This window comes from Bos indicus, chromosome 7 (assembly GCF_029378745.1).
Source record: "Bos indicus isolate NIAB-ARS_2022 breed Sahiwal x Tharparkar chromosome 7, NIAB-ARS_B.indTharparkar_mat_pri_1.0, whole genome shotgun sequence".
In the NCBI taxonomy this organism is placed as follows: domain Eukaryota; kingdom Metazoa; phylum Chordata; class Mammalia; order Artiodactyla; family Bovidae; genus Bos; species Bos indicus.
Window position 1 is genome coordinate 105,356,175 of NC_091766.1, and position 21,424 is coordinate 105,377,598.

Consider the following 21,424-nt stretch of genomic DNA (forward strand, 5'->3'; position numbering starts at 1 on the left):
TCAAAACCACAATGAGGTACCATCTCATGCTAGTCAGAATGGTTACCATCAAAAAATCTACAAAAAATAAATGCTGGAGGGGCTGTGGAGAAAAAGGGAACCCTCTTACACTGTTGGTGGGAATGCAAACTAGTACAGCTACTATGGAGAACAGTGTGGAGACTCCTTAAAAAACTAGAAATAGAACTGCCATATGACCCAGCAATCCCACTGCTGGGAAAACACACCAAGGAAACCAGAATTGAAAGAGACACATGTACCCCAATGTTCATCACAGCACTGTTTATAATAGCTAGGACATGGAAGCAAGCTAGATATCCATCAGCAGATGAATGGATAAGAAAGCTGTGGTACATATACACAATGGAATATTACTCAGTTATTAAAAAGGATGCATTTGAATCAGTTCTAATGAGGTGGATGAAACTGGAGCCTATTATGCAGAGTGAAGTAAATCAGAAAGAAAAACAGCAATACAGTATATAAATGCATATATATGGAATTTATAAAGATGGTAATGATGACTCTATATGCAAGACAGAATAAGAGACATAGCTATAAAGAACAGACTTTTAGACTCTGTGGGAGAAGGCAAGGGTGGGATGATTTGAGAGAATAGCATAGAAACATGTATATTACCATATGTGAAATAGATCACCAGTCCAAATTTGATGCATGAAACAGGGTAGTCATGGCCAGTGCACTGGGACAACCCTGAGGGATGGGGTGGGGAGGGAGGTGGGTGGGGGGTTTGATATGGGGGATGCATGTACACCCATGACTGATTCATGTCAATGTATGGCAAAGACTACTAAAGTATTTTAAAGTAATTAGCCTCCAATTAGAATAAATTAATTAAAAATATATTTTTAAAAATGTACATTTTTTAATTTGAAGTACAATATAAATCAAAATAAAAAGCAAAATAAGACCACAGAATGGAGGGCACCAAGAGAAAATCAGTGAACTTGGAGATAGAGTAGATAAGTGAAGTAAAGTTTCTGATGAAATGTTACCATCAGTAGAATGTGGTAAGCTATGTGTATATAATTATATAATTAAGTGCTTAGAGTAAGTGACTTATAAAGTTATTCAAAGAAATACACTCAAAAGCACTGTAGACAAATAAAAATGGAATTAAAAAACATTCACATAACCCACAGAAGTCTGGAAGAAAACAAATCACAGAAAAAATAATCATAAGTAAAATACATAAAAACAAAAATTTTAATGGTAACCTTGATCCCTAACAGGTTTATAATTATAATAAATGTAAATGGCTTAATATATAATTCAAATGAGCAATGTTAGCATAATTAATTGAGAAACAGGACTCAAGTGTTTGCTGTTTTTTAAGCTCATTTCAAATATAACAATTCAAGCAGGTTGAAAGTACAAGGATATCAGATTTATACCATGTAAACATTAATCAAGATTGCCAGAACTACCAATAACCTCAGATATGCAGGTGACACCACCTTTATGGCAGAGTGAGAAGAGGAACTAAAAAGCCTCTTGAAAAAAGTGAAAGAGGAGTGTGAAAAAGTTGGCTTAAAGCTCAGCATTCAGAAAACTAAGATCATGTCATCTGGTCCCATGACTTCATGGGATATAGACGGGGAAACTGTGAAAACAGTGTCAGGCTTTATTTTGGGGGGTTCCAAAATCACTGCAGATAGTGACTGCAGCCATGAAATTAAAAGACACTTACTCCTTGGAAGGAAAGTTATGACCAACCTAGATAGCATATTCAAAAGCAGAGACATTACTTTGCCAACAAAGGTCCATCTAGTCAAGGCTATGGTTTTCCAGTGGTCATGTATGGATGTGAGAGTTGGACTGTGAAGAAAGCTGAGCACCGAAAAATTGATGCTTTTGAACTGTGGTGTTGGAGAAGACTCTTGAGAGTCCCTTGGACTGCAAGGAGATCCAACCAGTCCATCCTGAAGGAGATCAGTCCTGGGTGTTCATTGGAAGGAATGATGCTAAAGCTGAAACTCCAGTACTTTGGCCACCTCATGCGAAGAGTTGACTCATTGGAAAAGACCCTGATGCTGGAGGGATTGAGGGCAGGAGGAGAAGGGGACGACAGAGGATGAGATGGCTGGATGGCATCACCGACCTGATGGACATGAGTCTGAGTGAACTCTGGGAATTGGTGATGGACAGGGAGGCCTGGTGTGCTGCAATTCATGTGGTCTCAAAGAGTCCGACACAAATGAACGACTGAACTGAACTGAAACATTAACCGAAGGGAAGCAGACGTGGATATGTTAACATCAGATATAGTTGACTTCAGAGCATAGGAAATTAGCAGTCAGAGAGGCACATGATATAATGATTAAAAGGGTCGATATACCAAGAAAACACAGCAATACTAATTATGTGTAAACCAAGCAAAAAACTGCAAAGCATATGAAAAAAAATAGAACTGAAAGGAGATCAGACAATTTCACAGCTATAATTGGAGACCATAACACACTTTAAGTAACTCATAGAACAACTAGACAAAAATCAGTGAAAATATAAAAGAACTTGAAAAAACTATCAACCAACAAAAGTCGGTCAACACTTTTAGAACACACCATTCAACAACAGCAAAATACACAATGTTTTAAGCAGTCAAAGAACATGTACTAAGATAGACCTTATCCTAGGCTATGAAATCCATATCAGAAAATGTAAAAGAACTGAAATCACAGTGTGTTCTCAAACCATACAAGAATCAAATTAGAGATTGGTAATAGATAACTGGAAAAGCACCAAACACTTAAAAACTAAAGAATATGCTGTTAAATCACAATTTGGTGATTTTGGGGTCAAAGAGAAAGTCTCAAAGGAAATCTATAAATAAGTAGAAATGTATGAAAACAAAATAGGGTGTATCAAAATTTGCGGGACATAGCACTACTCTGGGGATTCCAGGTGATGCTAGTGGTGACCTGCCTGCCAATGCAGGAGACGTAATTGATGTGGGTTCAATCCCCCAGAGAGGGGCATGGCAACCCACTCCATTATTCTTGCCAGAAGAATGCCATGGACAGAGGAGCTTGGTGGGATACGTTCCATAGGGTCACAAGGAGTTGGACACAATAATGCACCAGCACTACTTTAGTGCTAAGAAAGAAACATATATCAGAGAATGCATGTATTAGAAAGCAAAAAAAAAAAAAATTCAATTCAATAATCTAAGCTGCCAACTCAATACCTAGAAAAACCATGAGCAAAATAACCCAAAGAACTCCTACGGAGGGATATAATAAAAGCAGGTATCAATGAAATTGAAAACAGTGAAACAGTAGAAAAAATCAATGAGACAGTTGGTTCTTTGAAAGTATTTAATTGACAAACTTCTGACAAGGGTGACAAAAACAGATGAGACACAAATTACCCGTATTTGGAATAAAGTAAGCTATCACTGAAGACCTGCAGATGTCAAAAAATATTAAAGGAATATACAAAATAATGCTTCATTAATAAGTTTGATAATTTAGATAAAATGGATCAGTTCTCAAAGCATGTGCTTGAAAATTCAAAACGTACTTTCATTACATACTAAACAGTTGTTGCCAATCAGAGTTACCTGGATTTCATATGCTAAGAGTGTTCACTTTATTTTAGAGCAAATAGTATAGAAATTAAATAACAGAGATATGTATGTACTGGAAGTTCAGAGAGTATTAAATAAATACTTTTATAAGACCCAGAAGTGCTTTAAAATGACTTTGCAAATTTCAGGTTTCTTAAATTTATTTCAGGTATAAATGAATATACTGAATATCCAGATAGAGTTGATGTCAACAATACAGAGAATTATGGGAAATGCATTCCATAATTTTTTATCAAGTATATAGACTCTGTGACTAGCTCTGAACAGGCTACAGAAGTTATCAGAGCTTTATTTGGAAATTTACTGATAGGAAAATAGATATTTGTAAATATGAAGAACTACACTGAGGGAGTGCATGTGTTTAGTTGCTTCAGTCATTTCTAACTCTCTGTGACTCGCTCCTATAGATTCTAGCCAGCTAGGTGTCTCTGTCCATGGGGATTCTTCAGGCAAGAATACTGATGTGAGTTGCTGTGTGCTCCTCCAGGGGATCTTCCTGACCCAGGGACTGAACCATCATCTCCTGTGGCTCCTGCACTGCAGGTGGATTCTTTACCACTGAGTCACCAGGGAAGCCCACACTGAAGGACTGTGTCATCCCAATTTACCTGAGTTGATGGAAGAGTTAAAATGGTACATTACCAAGGTATTCACTACTTTACAAGTATGTAAAATAAAACCTTAAGTGGACTTGTTATGGTATAAAGTTCTGGTTTGGAAAACTCAGCAGTGGACACATGACTGGAAAAGGTCAGGTTTCATTCCAATCCCAAAGTACAGAAATGTCAAAGAGTATTTAAACTACCACACAATTGCACACATCTCACACACTACCAAAGTAATGCTCAAAATTCTCCAAGCCAGGCTTCAACAAAACGTGAACTGTGAACTTCCAGACGTTCAAGCTGGTTTCAAAAAAGGCAGAGGAACCGGAGAACAAATTCCCAACATTTGTTGGGTCATAGAAGAAGCAAGGGCATTCCAGAACAAAACATCTTCTTTATTGGTTACACCAAAGCTGTGTGGATCACAATAAACCATGGAAAATTCTGGAAGAGATGGGAATAGCAGACCACCTAACCTGCATCCTGAAAAATCTGTTTTCAGGTCAAGAAGCAACAGTTTGAACCGGACATGGAACAATGGAATGGTTCCAAATTGGGAAAGGAATATGTCAAGGTTGCATATTGTCACTCTGCTTATTTAACTGCTCTGCAGAGTACATCATGAGAAATGCTGGGCTGAATGAAGCACAAGCTGGAATCAAGATTGCCAGGAAGATTATCAGTAACCTCAATATGCAGATGACACCAAACTTCTGGCAGAAAGCAAAGAACTAAAGAGCCTCTTGATGAAAGTGAAAGAAGAGAGTGAAAAAGTTGGCTTAAAACTCAACATTTAAATACCTAAGATCTTGGCATCTGGTCCCATCACTCCATGGCAAATAGATGGGGAAACAATAGAAACACTGAGAGCCTTTATTTACTTGGGCTCCAAAATCACTGCAGATGGTGACTGCAGCCATGAAATTAAAAGATGCTTGTTCCTTGAAGGAAAAACTATGACCAACCTAGACAGCATATTAAAAAGCACAGACAGTACTTTGCCAACAAAGGTCCATCTAGTCAAAGCTATCGTTTTCCAGTATTCATGTATGGATGTGAGAGTTGGATTATAAAGACGACTGAACACCGAATACTTGATGCTTTTTAACTGTGGTATTTGTTGGAGAAGACTCTTGAGAGTCTCTTAGACTGCAAGGAGATCCAACCAGTCCATCCTAAAGGAGATCAGTCCTGAGTGTTCATTGGAGGTACTGATGTTGAGGCTGAAACTCCAATTCTTTGGCCACCTGATGCAAAGAACTGACTCATTGGAAAAGACCCTGATGCTGGAAAAGATTGAAGGCAAGAGGTGAAGGGGATGACAGAGGATGAGATGGTTGGATGGCATCACCAACTCGATGGACATGAATTTGAGCAATTTCCAGGAGTTGGTGATGGACAGGGAGGCCTGGCATGCTGCAGTCCATAGGGTCGCAAAGAGTTGGACACGACTGAGCAACTGAACAGAAAGTTCTAGTTATTTGAAATTTTTGAAGTCAAATTTGTCTTAATATATATTATTTTTATCTCTTATCAAAAGTGACAGTATAAATGATCACAATTGACTATTACATAGTGTGTCAATAATAAATTAACTTGTTTCAGCATGATCTTGGTTTGTTTAAAAGGCAAACGATTCAACATCATAATAATACAAGTCTGTTCCCAAACCACTGATGCCAAATAGCTGAAATTGATAGGTTCTATGAAAACTGACATCTACTAGAAACAAAACCAAAAAAGAAATAGTGTCCTTTTCATCATAAGGAATTAGAATGCAAAAGTAAGAAATCAAGAGGAACCTGGAATAACAGGCAAATTTGGTCTTGGAGTACAAAATGAAACAGGATAAAGGCTAGCAGAGTTTTGTCAAGAGAACACACTGGTAATAGCAAATACCCTTTTCCAACAGCCCAAGAGATTCTACACATGGACATCACCAAATCGTCAATCCTGAAATCAGATTGATTATGTTTTTAGCAGCTGAAGATGGAGAAGCTCTATACAGTCTGTGAAAACAAGACCTAAACTGCCTGTGGCTCAGATTATGTGCTCCTTATTGCAAAATTCAGGCTTAAATTGAAAATAAAGTAGGGAAAACCACTAGACCATTCAAATATGACCTAAATCAAATGCTATAATCATAAGGTGTTTGATTTAGGTAAAAAACAGTGGCAATGAACAATAGATTCAAGGGATTCGATCTGGTAGAGAGAGTGCCTAAAGAACTATGGATGGAGGTCCATAATACTGTAGAGGAGGCATTGACCAAAATCATCCGAAAGAAAAAGAAATGCAAAATGGCAAATTGGTTGTCTGAGGAAGCTTTAGAAATAGCTGAGTAAAGAAGATAAGTGAAAAGAAAGGGAGAAAAGGAAAGATATACCCAACTGAATGAAACGTTCTAGAGAAGAGCAAGGAGAGATATCAGTTCAGTTAAGTTGTTCAGTCGTGTCCAACTCTTTGCAACCCCATGATCTGTAGCACGCCAGGCCTCCCTGTCCATAATCAACTTCTGGAGATTGCTCAGGCTCCTGTCCATTGAGTCAGTGATGCCATCCAACCATTTCATCCTCTGTTGGCAGGAGAAGGAGAGATAACAAGGCTTTCTTACATGAAAAATGCAGAGAAATAGAAGAAAACAATAGAATGGGAAAGACTAGAGCTCTGTTCTAGAAAATTAGAGATACCAAAGGAACATTTCATGCAAAGATGGGCAGGATAAAAGACAGAAACAGTAAGGACCTAACAGAAGCAGAAGTGATTAAGCAGATGGAGAGGAGGGAAACACATAGGTTCAAAAGTAAGGGAATATATGTGTACCTATGGTTATTTCTTGTTGAAGTATGGCAGAAATCCATCACAATATTGTAAAATAATTATCCTCCAGTTAAAAATAAAATTAAAAAAAAAAAAGCAGATGGGACAAGAATACACAGAGGAACTCTACAAAGATGGTCTTAATGACCCAGATAACCACAATGGTGTGGTCACTCACCTCAAGCCAGACATCTTGGAGTGTGAGGTCAAGTGGTCCTTAGGAAGCATTAGTATTAACAAAGCTAGTGGAGGTAATGGAATTCCAGCTGAGGTATTTAAAATCCTAAAAAGTGATGCTATCAAATGCTGCATTCAATATATCATCAAATTTGGAAAATGCAACAGTGGCTCAGGATTGGAAAAAGTCAGTTTTCATCTCAATCCCAATAAAGGGCAATGTTAAAGAACGTTCAAAGTCCCACACAGTTGCACTCATTTCACATGTTAGGAAGGTTGTGCTCAAGATCCCTCAAGCTAGGCTTCAGAAGTGCATGAAGTTCTTCTACAATAGTACAAGAACTTCCAGATGTATGAGCTAGACTTCAGTGAGTCAGAGGAACCAGAGATCAAAAAGCCACCATTTGTTGGACATGGAGAACAAAAGAGAGTTCCTGAAAAACATCTACTTCTGCTTCATTGATTAGGCTAAAGCCTTTGACTGTGTGGCTCACAACAAACTGTGGAAACTTCTTAAAGAGATAGGAGTACCAGACCACCTTACCTGTCTCCTGAGAAACCTGTATATGGGTTAAGAAGCTATAGTTAGAACCAGACATGGAACAATGGACTGCTTCAAAATTGAGAAAGGAGTGCAGCAAGGCTGTATATTTTCACCCTGCTTATTTAACTTATATGCAGAGTACAAAATACTGGGCTGGATGAATCACAAGCTGGAATCAAGGTTGCAAGGAGAAATATCAAAATCTCAAAGGTGCAGATGATCCACTCTAATAGCAGAAAGTGAAGAGGATCTAAAAGCCTCTTGACGAGAGTGAAAGAGGAGAGTTAAAAAGCTGACTTGAAAGTCAGCATTCAAAAAGCTAAGATCATGGCATCAGGTCCCATCACTTCATGGCAAATAGAAGGGGGAAAAATTGGAAGCAGTGACAGATTTTATTTTCGTAAGCTCCAATGTCACTGCAGATGGCGACTCCAGCCTTGAAATTGAATGAAAGAATTAAAGAAAGCTATGACAAACCTAGAGAGCATACTAAAAAGCAGAGACATTATTTTACCAACAGAAGTACATAGAGTCAAAGCTATGGTTTTTCCACCAGTCATGTACAGATGTGAGTTGTATCATAAAGAAGTCTGAGTGCCAAAGACTTGATGCTTTCTTTTTGGTGCTGAAGATGACTCCTATGAGTCCCTCTGACTGCAAGGAGATCAAACCAGTCAATGCTAAAGGAAATCAAATCACTGAATAATCATTGGAAGAACTGATGTTGAAGCTGAAGCTCCAATACTTTGGCCACCTGATGCAAAGAACTGACTCATCAGAAAAGACCCTGATCCTGGGAAAGATTGAAGGCAACAGAAGAGGTTGACAGGATGAGTTAGATAGATAGCATCACCAATTCAGTGGACATGAATTTGAGCAAATTCATGGAGATAATGAAGGACAGAAGAACCTGGTGTGCTGCATTCCATGGGGTCGCAAAGAGTTAGACACACTTAGTGACTGAACACACAGCATTACTTTAGCATGAATCAATTACCAATAGTGCCCCAGTTGCCACTTTTTTGCAAGATGATTTTGTAATAATTTACTATTTCCAGATTTTTTGTGAACATACTTAAACTCCACAAGCTTCTGTACTTCTTCAAAAAAGGCAATACTAAAATTCTTTGGATGAAAGAAAGCCTCATATATCTAAATTTCTATGTCTGTAGAATTTATAAACCAAATATGAATAACTAGATTTGAAAAAAAGACATTTTTGAAGGATATGAAAGGACATGTAATATAAATAACAGCTGAAAAATAAGACTTGGGAAGGAAAAGATATTTCTCTCATAGGAACCACTTAAGATTTCATTAAGACTCTGTCCTTGGAATAAAAGCATCTATATTATTTCCTTTCTGAACTCTATTCTTACTGGAAAGTAATAGAAGAAAAATTCGAATTTGTTTTGATGGCACAAATCGATCATTTCAGTAAAGAACAAAAGAAAATATGCTGATCTAAAGACGAACCATGTAGTAGATACAGAATTCTATAAAAGTACACTGAAATGATTTGAACTAAGCCAAGAGAATGAATGCCGTGTGGCTAAAATGTAAAAAGCAAAAGCAAAAACAATTAATGAAGTTACCTCAAAAGACGAAGGAAATAAAATTTGTGAACGTCTAGTCAGTACTCTTGCCTGGAAAATCCCATGGACGGAGGAGCCTGGTAGGCTCCAGTCCATGGGGTCACTAAGAGTCGGGCACAACCGAGCAACTTCATTTTCACTTTTCACTTTCATGCATTGGAGAAGGAAATGGCAACCCACTCCGGTGTTCTTTTTGTGTGTGTGTGTGTGTAATAAAGTTTTATTAAAGTATAAAGGAGATAGAGAAAGCTTCTGACATAGGCATCAGAAGGGGGCAGAAAGAGTACCCGCTTGCTAGTGTTAACAATGAAGTTATATAATCCAAAGACTATCTGGAGGTTGTAAGCACCTCATCAGACCTACTCCCATAATTTACATTTTAAGATAACACTGTCCTCAGGCAAGATACATCCTTGTAAAGACCAGGTCTACTCCCATAATTAACATTTTAAGATAACAGAAGGTTGAATCCAAAGACTGTCCTTAGGCAGGATACATTATTGGTATATAATCCTAAGGAATGTGGAGAAAGAAAAAAAGTTTGTCCTTTCTTCCTCCTTGAGAATTCCAGATCCCTCTCTCCTTGGGAACCCCTAGACCCCACTCCGGTGTTCTTGCCTGGAGAATCCCATGGATGGCTGAGCCTGGAGGGCTGCCATCCATGGGGTCGCACAGAGTCGGACACGACTGAAGCAACTTAGCAGCAGCAACAGTCAGTTAAAACGTCCCTATGTTGTTGTTGTTTAGTCACTGAGCCGTGTCTGATTCTTTTGCCACCCCATGGACTTTAGCCCACCTGGCTCCTCTGTCCATGGGATTTCCCAGGCAAGAAGACTGGAATGAATTACCATTTTTTTCTCCAGGGGATCTTCCTGATCCAAAGATTGAACCCATGTCTGCATTGACAGGCAGATTCCTTATTACTGAGCCACCGGGGAAACCCAAGATATCCTTATTCTACTGGATAAAACACTTATTTTAGTAATAATATTTAACAATAGGAAGTTCAAATGAACTGTTATTTCACCTTGAATGAAATACTTGCTGCTAAGTCGCTTCAGTCGTGTCCGACTCTGTGTGACCCCATAGACGGTAGCCCACCAGGCTCCCCCTCCCTGGGATTCTCCAGGCAAGAACACTGGAGTGGGTTGCCATTTCCTTCTCCAATGCATGAAAGTGAAAAGTGAAAGCGAAGTCGCTCAGTCGTGTCCGACTCTTAGTGACCCCATGGACTGGAGCCTACCAGGCTCCTCCGTCCATGGGATTTTCCAGGCAAGAGTACTGGAGTGGGGTGCCATTGCCTTCTCCGAATGAAATACTTAAACATGTCTGTATACTATGGTTATAGTCATTTGCCATTTCCTTGGGGTTTTTGGTACATTGCAATAGTCCTTTGGGAGTGTATGTGGATAAAGAAGGCAAGATTTTGGTAAAATATTTTCTTTCCCAACAAAGGAATAATAATAATAATATTGAAAACACTTATATGACTTCTGAAGAGAATTCTCAGTAAAGCCTTTTCCTTGTTTACTGATACTTGCTTTTAGGATTGCTGATATGTGTTATCATACTGAGGGTTAGTTTACCTACTAAAAGGACAACTTAATTTACTCTCCTAAAGAATTCTAAATGCATAAGCCAGTACATTTGATACCCAGGTTGAAAAATAATCCAAAAATGGTATCTTCAGATTCAAATTCCCTTTTTTCCCTACTTGGATAAATAAGGCTATCAAAACATCTCGTTATTTTAAGCCAAAATATGAGGAGTCATATCTGACTCCTTCCTTTCCTTTATACCTAATTCTCATTTACAAGAAGTCACATTGTTCCTCCCTGAAAATAAAGGCTGAATCCGAACTGTTCTCTCCAGTTTTATAGTAATATCACCCCACTTCCGCCACCATAGGCTGCAATAGACTCTTTTTGCTGTATTCCATTTCCTTACCTCTTTCCCACAGAGCAGTCAGTATGATCATTTTAGTGCCTAAATTAGATCAGATCACTTTCTTTTCAGAACTTTTGGTGGCTTTTGTCACAATCAGAATAAAATCCAAGCGTCTCCACAATCACAGAACATCTGGTTCTTCCTACCTTTCCAATTACATTGCTTGTCAATCTCCCATTCACTCATAAGTCCCACCCTCACCGGATTTCTTTCTAATCCTCTGCCTCACAAAACTCTTCATTCCATGAGATCATCGTATTTGCCTTTTATTTTCCTGAAATAGTTTATCCTAAGTGCTGGTTTTGCACAGAGGCCTTCCTGATTCAGTTCAGTTCAGTTCAGTCGCTCAGACGTATCTGACTCTTTGCAACCCCATGAATCGCAGCACGCCAGGCCTCCCTGTGCATCACCAACTCCATTGAGTCAGTGATGCCATCCAGCCATCTCATCCTCTGTCATCCCCTTCTCCTCCTGCCCCCAATCCCTCCCAGCATCAGAGTCTTTTCCAATGAGTCAACTCTTCGCATGAGGTGGCCAAAGTACTGGAGTTTCAGCTTTAGCATCATTCCTTCCAAAGAACACCCAGAACTGATCTCCTTTAGAATGAATTAACTCTATCTAAAAATCACTTCTATTATTCTTTATTCTCACTTCCCATTTTATTTATCTGATAATTGTATTATGTAATTTTGTGTTTCATGTCTTTTTCTTTCACTAAAATGGAGGCTCCATGAAAGGCCAAAACTTGATCTTTCTTACAAATGATACATCCCATCTTTGAACACAGACATAATTAACAAGCACTCATTAAATATTTCCTGGGAAGAAATTTGAAGAGAAATACAAATGGGCATTTAAAATACCAATTGCGAGAGAGATGACTACTAGTTATTTACGTCTTGAATTGGATATGAAAAGAGTGTTTGGTAGAAAAAGACTGAGAAACTCAGATTATTTATAATATTTCTCATTATGGAAAATAACCAAACAGCCACTAACTGCATAATATATGCCATACTTTGATTTATTATACTTGATTAACCCATTATCCAAATATCCACTGTGTTCCAGGAATCCAGCCAGGACCCTGAATCACAAATGGGAAAAAGGAAGAAGAATGGGAAAAGGGAAGAAGTAGCATGAGTCACGGAGAAGGCAATGGCACCCCACTCCAGTATTCTTGCCTGGAAAATCCCATGGACAGAGGAGCCTGGAAGGCTGCAGTCCATGGGGTCGCTGAGAGTCAGACATGACTGAGCGACTTCACTTTCACTTTTCACTTTCATGCATTGGAGAAGGAAATGGCAACCCACTCCAGTGTTCTTGCCTGGAGAATCCCAGGGATGGGAGAGCCTGGTGGGCTGCCGTCTATGGGGTCGCACAGAGTCGGACACGACTGAAGTGACTTAGCAGCAGCAGCAGCAGCATGAGTCACAGGTCCTCCTAGACACGGAACAGGTAACATTCTACTTGATAACATTTCAGCAGAGCTACGCAGCAAAGGATGCTATCTTTAACAAAATCCACCAAAGTCATATTTTCAATTTTTGTATGTTTTCTGTTTTTTGTTGTTTCCCCCCACTTTAGTGGTCCCAGATTCCTTGTTTGTGTCAAGCCTCTACTGAATGAATTATCATGACTTTGTATCCATTACTTGCCACTCTGACTCTACAAGATACACATTTCTCATGAAGGCTCAGTGTTTATCTGAACTGCAGTTATTCAAAGCCTGAACTTGACTTTTCTGTCATTTCTCTTCACTCGATCACCCTTATAAAATAATCAGATTTACAGGATGATTCAGAAAGGTAAAGCAGTCCTGACTTGGGGTTTTTGATGAGGTTTTCAACAAGAGCGGCTCTTTCTTTCTCTCTCTCTTTTTTTTATTATTATTATTTTTTTCTTTACAATATTGTATTGGTTTTGCCATACATCAACATGAATCTGCCACGGGTGTACATGTGTTCCCAGTCCTGAACCCCCCTCCCACCTCCCTCCCCATACCATCCCTCTGGGTCATCCCAGTGCACCAGCCCCAAGCTTCCTGTATCCTGCATCAAACCTGGAAATGCCTGTTCTCATAATGCTATTGGCCCGGCTAAAATGTTTTGTGGTAACCCAAGTTTTTTCTTAACATTCTCCATATAAGCTAGTGACGTATAATCTGAATTACAGGTACTCTGTGAGCCCTTGGAAGTGACATGAAAAATCAAGTGCACTGAAGTTCTATGTCTTATGACTTTAAAGTTCTAAATCTTAGGTCTCTTTTAGCTTTGTATTACCCACAGTGCACTAACTCAGAAGTGTGGCGTCTGTGTCTATTGTTTGAATGGTTCTTGGTCATCTTGCTGTGTACTCATCTGAGTAAACTCTGAAGGCATTCCTATGGGTGTAATCATGAGGTTATATGGTTGCTTTCAGCATAAAATAATCGCTTCTCCAACGCTGCCTATCATTGAACAGAAAACCCTCAGTCACCACAAATTTTCTATTGCAAAGTGTCAAACTTATCTCACTACATATACTAAGTATAATCATGTTAAAATTGTATGACCTATAAGTTTAAGTTATAAATTAAATAATATAAAATTTTAGATGCTAATTTTATTTGAATATTTTTAAAATGCCCTCCCAAACATATCTTGTATAGAGCCACTAGCATTCTTATTGTCTGATGATTTATGAAACATGTTAGCTTAAGAATTTAGGGTCTTATAAACTGAAAACAGTAAAACCTTTTTACCAAATCAAATGATAGAAAAATATCACTTGATTTTTAGTGACTAGTAATACACATAATAGAAAAAAAAAAAAAAAAGTGAGACTGAAGGGGTAGGTGCTTTTCTCAGAATAACCATAGGGCTTCAGTCTTGCTATAGATTTTCTACTTTCTCATACAGCTAGTTAGGATGAGTTATCCTGTATGCTGCAGGGATTAATCAAGAATGCAAACAATCCTGGTGAGACGTGCGGGGGCTTTAAATGAGTGTATCATTGGATATATGAGACTTTAAATTATTAAAATTAGCAAAATAATATTTGGTAAACATCAATAGTAACTGACTAACTATCGTGACCTACACACCAGAAGGGTAAGGAGAGATTTTTACATAGATGTTTTGTAAAAGATTTGTACTGAAACAACCTCAAAAGTCAAATCCCAAGAGTCACCAATATAATAGAACGATAATTGTATTTCCTGAACTTCACTATCCAACTGAATAGTCCGTTTAGCTCAATAAGTCTAAACCTGCCAAGTTAAGTCAATTTTGTACTTTCTTTGGATTGATTTCCACACTTCCATTAAGGTTTTTTTGTTTCTCCATTTAAAAACTTGTGCATGTCTTTAATATAAAGTAAGTTGTTCAGCTGCTTGCATTTTGTGTACACTGAGATCATACAATAACCCAACAGATAATGCCAAAAGACCATTGTGGGTAGCACAACTGGCAGAGAGGAGAGGTTTTTCAAAAATCAAACTGAGAACAGTGTGCAAAAGCCAATGATTTTGAAGTGGAACAGCTTTTTCAAGCATCATTTATTTGCCTAATCAATCTGAAGTAAAATTTCAAGACTGGGGGTTTATTTTCCACAATAGTGAGAACCTAACAGTTGCTTTAGCCCATGTCTTAGATTCACTTTAGCCTTCCCTTCTATGGAAGGCTAAGCTCTGGAAACTCAAAAGAGCACTTCAGGCATCAGAGGGGTATGGGAGAATGCCTCTTGCAGTGTGTCTGAATCATGAAGTGATACTGTCTTCTTTGACCTCAGACTTCAGATTTAACAATGTAACATAGACACTTGTAACAGAAGAAAAATAGTTTGTATCAGAAAACAGTATGGTTAAACACAGGTGTCGAAAAGGAGACAGCCCTTCACTATGATTTCAAATAAGGAAAGAATTCAACCGAAGGTAAAATTTTGACACTTGAACTCTTTTCACCATTTCTATATTTCCTATTAAGGCAAAATCAGCTCACTTCTCTTTTTCTTTTTTTTTGAGTGAACTTGTTATGATCTATCTATTGCTCCCTTAACATAATCTTTATTGACAACAAAATTTTTATTGCTATTAAAGTTAGGAAAATCCAGATTTTCTTAAAGATGCTTAAATATGAAACTGACGTGGGATAAGTGGTATATTCTAAATTTATACTTACCTTGCATGCATCTGTGTTGTCTGTTGCTTAGTGAGTAAGTCATGTCTGACTCTTTTGCAATCCCATGGACTGTAGCCCACTAGGGCTCCTCTGTCCATGAGATTTCCCAGGCAAGAATACTGAAGTGGGTTGTCATTTCCCTCTCCAGGGGAATTTCTGACTCAGGGATTGAATTCACATCCCCTGCACTGGCAGGTGGATTCTCTACCATTGAGCCACCAATCAAACCTGATAAAGTGTAACAATTTTGAAAAATAATTTATTTGCATATTGAAAAATAGAAACTGTAACTCTGTTGTTTTAAAGATGAAAACATGCCAAAAAATCAAGAGGATAGATAAAGGATTGGGTAAAACTGATAGAGCACAAGGTAAAGATCATGAAAGGAATTATGAAGTGAAAGATGGCTGATCATGTATTTTGAGAAAGACACATTTAATACATACTCACAGCTTTCTTGGAGATTATAAGAAAGGTAATCTGAATGATTTATGCTTCATATTTTTATATACACTGTTTAGTAAAGTTTAGACTTACAACACATTTTTGTATTAAATATTAATACAGAAGTTTCTGAATGTTAATCATTTATTATATTCATAATAGTTTATCTGTTTCTTCCTAAATTATTTAGAATATAATATTTTTTCAAAGGTTTTGTTTTGAAGGACTTTTAGTCTTGTGAAAACAGAAAACATAATACATGTCAGCGTCTAAAAGGAATAATTACGTTTCTCAGTGGTGGCTCAGCTGCTAAAGAATCTGCCTCTAATGCGGAAGACCTGGGTTCAATCCCTGGGTTGGGAAGATCCCCTGGAGAAGGGAAAGGCTAGCCATTCCAGTATTCCGGCCTGGAGAATCCCATGGGCTGTACAGTCCATGGTGTCGCAAAGAGTCGGACACAACTGAGGGACCTCCACTTCACTGGCAGTGCAGTAGCCTCACACTGCTCGTGGGAAAGGAGCCGTGCAAGTTACAAAGGATAGCTACACAGCCTCTGAGCCATAATTTTCTCTTGCTAAAAAGGGTGAAAATAAAATTCACTTACAAAATTTTGACAATGAATTATACGCCAACATGTTGCTCTTGTTAGGTCCATTAATTTCTGTCCACTTATTATTATAATTTAAAAACTGTTTCCCTGAAAGAATTTAAGAGAACATTAAATCAATAAATGTCAACACCTCATATAAAATGCAGATGATTTATTTCTTTACTTCATCTAGACAGATAATTGCTTAGAATCAAATGGGGATAAACTGGAATTAAAGGTAACTAGATCAGTCAATTATAATCATGTGTATAGTCCAAAAGGTAATATAAAGAACCAAAGGCCTTTCTTTATTGTTGAAACCTGGTACAAAACTGGTTTATAGTTTTTATTTACTCTTATTCTTCATGCAGTTTCAGAGAAATACCTCATACCTTCTTATATATAAAACAAGCTCCTCGAAGCAAAAGCTGGACAAAAAAATAATTAAAAACTTACTTTATTTTTCTCTAATAATACATCTTTAAGTATCAAGAAAATAAGTAAATCAATTAATAAGCTCTTTTATATTGAAAAGGAAGGAATAATATAGATAGATTCTTAAGCATGTGTCTCTGTGCCCTGTCTGGAAAAAAAAAAAATATATATATAACAGCTTGAACATCTGGCTCTAACCTATTTTTTTTTTTCAAATAAATGATTTTACAAATAAGGACATTAAGGCCATTAAGGACATTCTTTACAGTCAAAGATGGAGAAACTCAGTGCAGTCAACAAAAACAAGACCAGGAACTGACTATGGCTCAGATCATGAACTCATTGCAAAGATTCAGGCTAAATTGAAGAAAGTAGAGAAAAACACTAAAGCATTCAGTTCAGTTCAGTTCAGTCACTCAAGTCATGTCTGACTCTGTGACCCCATGGACTGCAGCACGCCAGGCTTCCCTGTCCATCACCAACTCCTGGAGCATTCAGGTAAGACCTAAATCAAATCCCTTATGAAAATACAGTGGAGGTGACAAATAGATTCAAGGGATTAGATCTGATACAGAGCCTGAAGAACTACAGACAGAGGCTCGTGACATTGTACAGGAGATGGTGATCAAAACCCTCCCCAAGAAAAAGAAAGGCAAATGATCGTCTCAGGAGGCATAACAACACTGCTGAGAAAAAGAAGTGAAAGACAGAGGACAAACGGGAGGATGTACTCACCTGGATGCAGAGTTCCAAACAATAGCAAGGAGAGATAAGAAAGCCTTCCTCAGCCATCAATGCAAAGAAATAGAGGAAATCAATAGAATGGGAAAGACTAGAGATCTCGTCAAGAAAATTAGAGATACCGAGGGAACATTTCATGCAAAGATGGGCACAATAAAGGACAGAAATGGTAGGAACCTAACAGAAGCAGAAGATATTAAGAAGAGGTGGGAAGAATACACAGGAGAACTATAAAAAAAGATCTTCACAACCCAGATAACCACAATGGTGTGATCACTCACATAGAGCCAGACATCTTGGAGTGTGAGGTCAAATGGGCCTTAGAAAGCATCACTACAAAGCTAGTAGAGGTGATGGAATTCCAGCTAAGCTGTTTCAAATCCTAAAAGTGTTAAAGTGGCGCATTCAATATGCCAGCAAATTTGGAAAACTCAGCAGTGGTCACATGATGGGAAAAGATAAAGTTTCATTCCAATTCCAAAGAAAGGCAGAGAATGTTCAAACTGCTGCAGAATTGCACTCATTTCACATGCTAGCAGAGTAATGCTCAAAATTCTCCAAGATGGTTTCAACAGTACTTGAATCAAGAAATTCCAGATGTTCAAGCTGGAATTTAGAAAAGGCAGAGGAACAAGAGATCCAATTGCCAACATATGCTGGATCATAGAAAAAGCAAGAGAGTTCCAGAAAAACTTCTTCTGCTTCAGTGACTATGCTAAAGTCTTTTACTGTGTGGATCACAAAAACTGTGGAAAATTCTTCAAGAGATGGGAATACCAGACCACCTGACCTGCCTCTTGAGAAAGCTGTTTGCAGGTCCAGAAGCAACAGTTAGAACTGGACATGAAACAACAGACTGGTTCCAAATAAGAAAAGGAGTTTGTCAAGGCTGTGTATTGTCACCCTGCTTATTTAACTTATATGCAGAGTACATCATGAGAAATGCTGGACTGGAAGAAACACAAGCTGGAATCAGGATTGCCGGGAGAAATATCAATAACCTCAGAGATGCAGGGGTTTCATCTTATGGCAGAAAGTGAAGAAGAACTAAAGAGCCTCTTGATGAAAGTGAAAGAGGAGAGTGAAAAAGTTGGCTTAAAGCTCAACATTCAGAAAACTAAGATCATGGCATCAGGTCCCATTATTTCATAGCAAATAGATGGGGAAACAATGGAAACAGTGACAGATTTTATTTTCTCGTGCTCTAAAATCACTGCAGATGATGACTCCAGCCAAAAAATTAAAAGATGCTTGCTCCTTGCAAAAAAAGTCATGACCAACGTAGACAGCATATTAAAAAGCAGAGACATTACTTTGCTAACAAAGGTCTGCCTACTCAAAGCTATGTTTTTTTTTCCAGTAGTCGTGTATGGATGTGAGAGTTGGACCATAAGGAAACTGAACAATGAAGAATTGATAATTTTGAACTGTGGTGTTGGCAAAGACTCTTGAGAGTCCCTTAGACTGCAAGGAGATCAACAATCCTAAAGGAAGTCAGTCCTGAATATTCATTAGAGGGTCTGGTGCTGAAGTGAAGCTGAAGCTCCAGTACATTGGGCCACCTGATGGGAAGAGCCGACTCTGTAAAACGATCCTGATGCTGGGAAAGATTAAAGTTGGGAGAAGGGAATGACAGAATGTAAGATGGTTGGATGGCCTCAGTGACTCAATGGACATGAGTTTGAGCAAGCTCCAGGAGATAGCGAAGGACAGGGAGGGCTGGTGTGCTGCAGTCCACGGGGTCACCAAGAGTCGGACACGACTGAGCGACTGAACAACAACAATGAGCCCCAGAAAGTTAAAATTTCTCATCAAAAGTTAGGCACAAATCTCTTACTTCTAGGTACTTTGCTGTGTATTTGTTGTGCTAAATATGTAAAGAATCTCACTTAATATATGCGTATGCCAAACTTGGTTCATAATGAACATAAAGTGAAACCAGTGAGAGGAACTCCTAGTAACACGACCCTTATTTATTTATATGGCTACACCTTCTGTCACAGATGTTAAATATGATTTGATATTTAAATATAGTACAGTATTATACACAATATGATAAATATGGTAGTAAAGGTGCCTTTCTGTACAAATCATAATTTGATCTGCTTTATAATCTAGGAGAAAAGTAGGTTCAAAGAAAGAGAAGTTAGCTTTCATTTACTATTTTAACTTTGGACCAGATGCATATCCCAAGCGTTTACCTTCAAGTATTTATGCTCACAAATTAATACAGCAAGGGCAGCGCTGCGTCCTTTTATAGATCTTTTAAATGAGAAAATAATGATCTTGCTATTGATGATTTAACCTTCATTTATTCAGCAAGATTCTTTTACTTTATAGATAACTCTTTGAGAATGCATAAAGCTTAACAAAGCTGAGATTTTGCTTTTTTGGTTTTCATTTGCTTTTGTTTTTTTTGATTCCCTGTAATTGTCATTTAAAAAAAGAGCTTAAGCAAAAAATTAAATATCTTGAAGACAGAATTAGAAGTCTATAAACCTTCCTGGCTTGGAGTCCTCTACTCAACTTTGAACTGTATAGGTCCTGAAACTAGGATGGCTTGACAATTCTTGATAATTTGATGATTTCTCCCCACCCCCCTCTGTTTTTAATGGTGTCTTTGTCTTTCAAACATGTTCAGGCTAAGATTCCTGTCAGTTTACCGCAAGATCAAGTCTGTTTTCTGGCTATTTTCATTAAGTATTGTGCATAATCCAGATCGTGTTTGCTGAATCCTCAAGCATGGAAAGGCGGAGTGTGTCTATGGATCTGTGCTCTTGTTCCCATATGTGAGATACCTTGTCAACGATGTGATGATCAGAGTATGAACTTCACAGAAAGCTCAATAGCAGGACCGTGCATACCTTTTACTCAATTGAAGTAGTTATAGAGTCTACTGAGACAAACTCTTTGTCCCCACAGGCAATAATCTTTAATCCTGTAGGGCTCCAAAGAATGGATCTCATTTCTTGAACTCCAATAATATCAATATTTGAAGCTTTATTCCTCTGCTAAGAAAGAAAGGAAAGAAAAAGAGAAGAAAGGAAGGGGAGAAGGAATGAAAGAAGGCAGGAAGGAGGAAGGAGAGAGGAGATACATTTTTTTTTTAATTTTATTTTATTTTTAAACTTTACATAATTGTATTAGTTTTGCCAAATATTGAAATGAATCCGCCACAGGTATACATGTGTTCCCCATCCTAAACCCTCCTCCCTCCTCCTTCCCCATACCATCCCTCTGGGTCATCCCAGTGCACCAGCCCCAAGCATCCAGTATCGTGCATCGAACCTGGACTGGCGACTCGTTTCATACATGATATTTTACATGTTTCAATGTCATTCTCCCAAATCTTCCCACCCTCTCCCTCTCCCATAGAGTCCATAAGACTGTTCTATACATCAGTGTCTCTTTTGCTGTCTTGTACGCCGGGTTATTGTTACCATCTTTCTAAATTCCATATATATGCGTTAGTATACTGTATTGATGTTTTTCCTTCTGGCTTACTTCACTCTGTATAATAGGCTCCAGTTTCATCCACCTCATTAGAACTGATTCAAATGTATTGTTTTTAATGGCTGAGTAATACTCCATTGTGTATATGTACCACTGCTTTCTTATCCATTCATCTGCTGATGGACATCTAGGTTGCTTCCATGTCCTGGCTATTATAAACAGTGCTGCGATGAACATTGGGGTACACGTGTCTCTTTCCCTTCTGGTTTCCTCAGTGCGTATGCCCAGCAGTGGGATTGCTGGA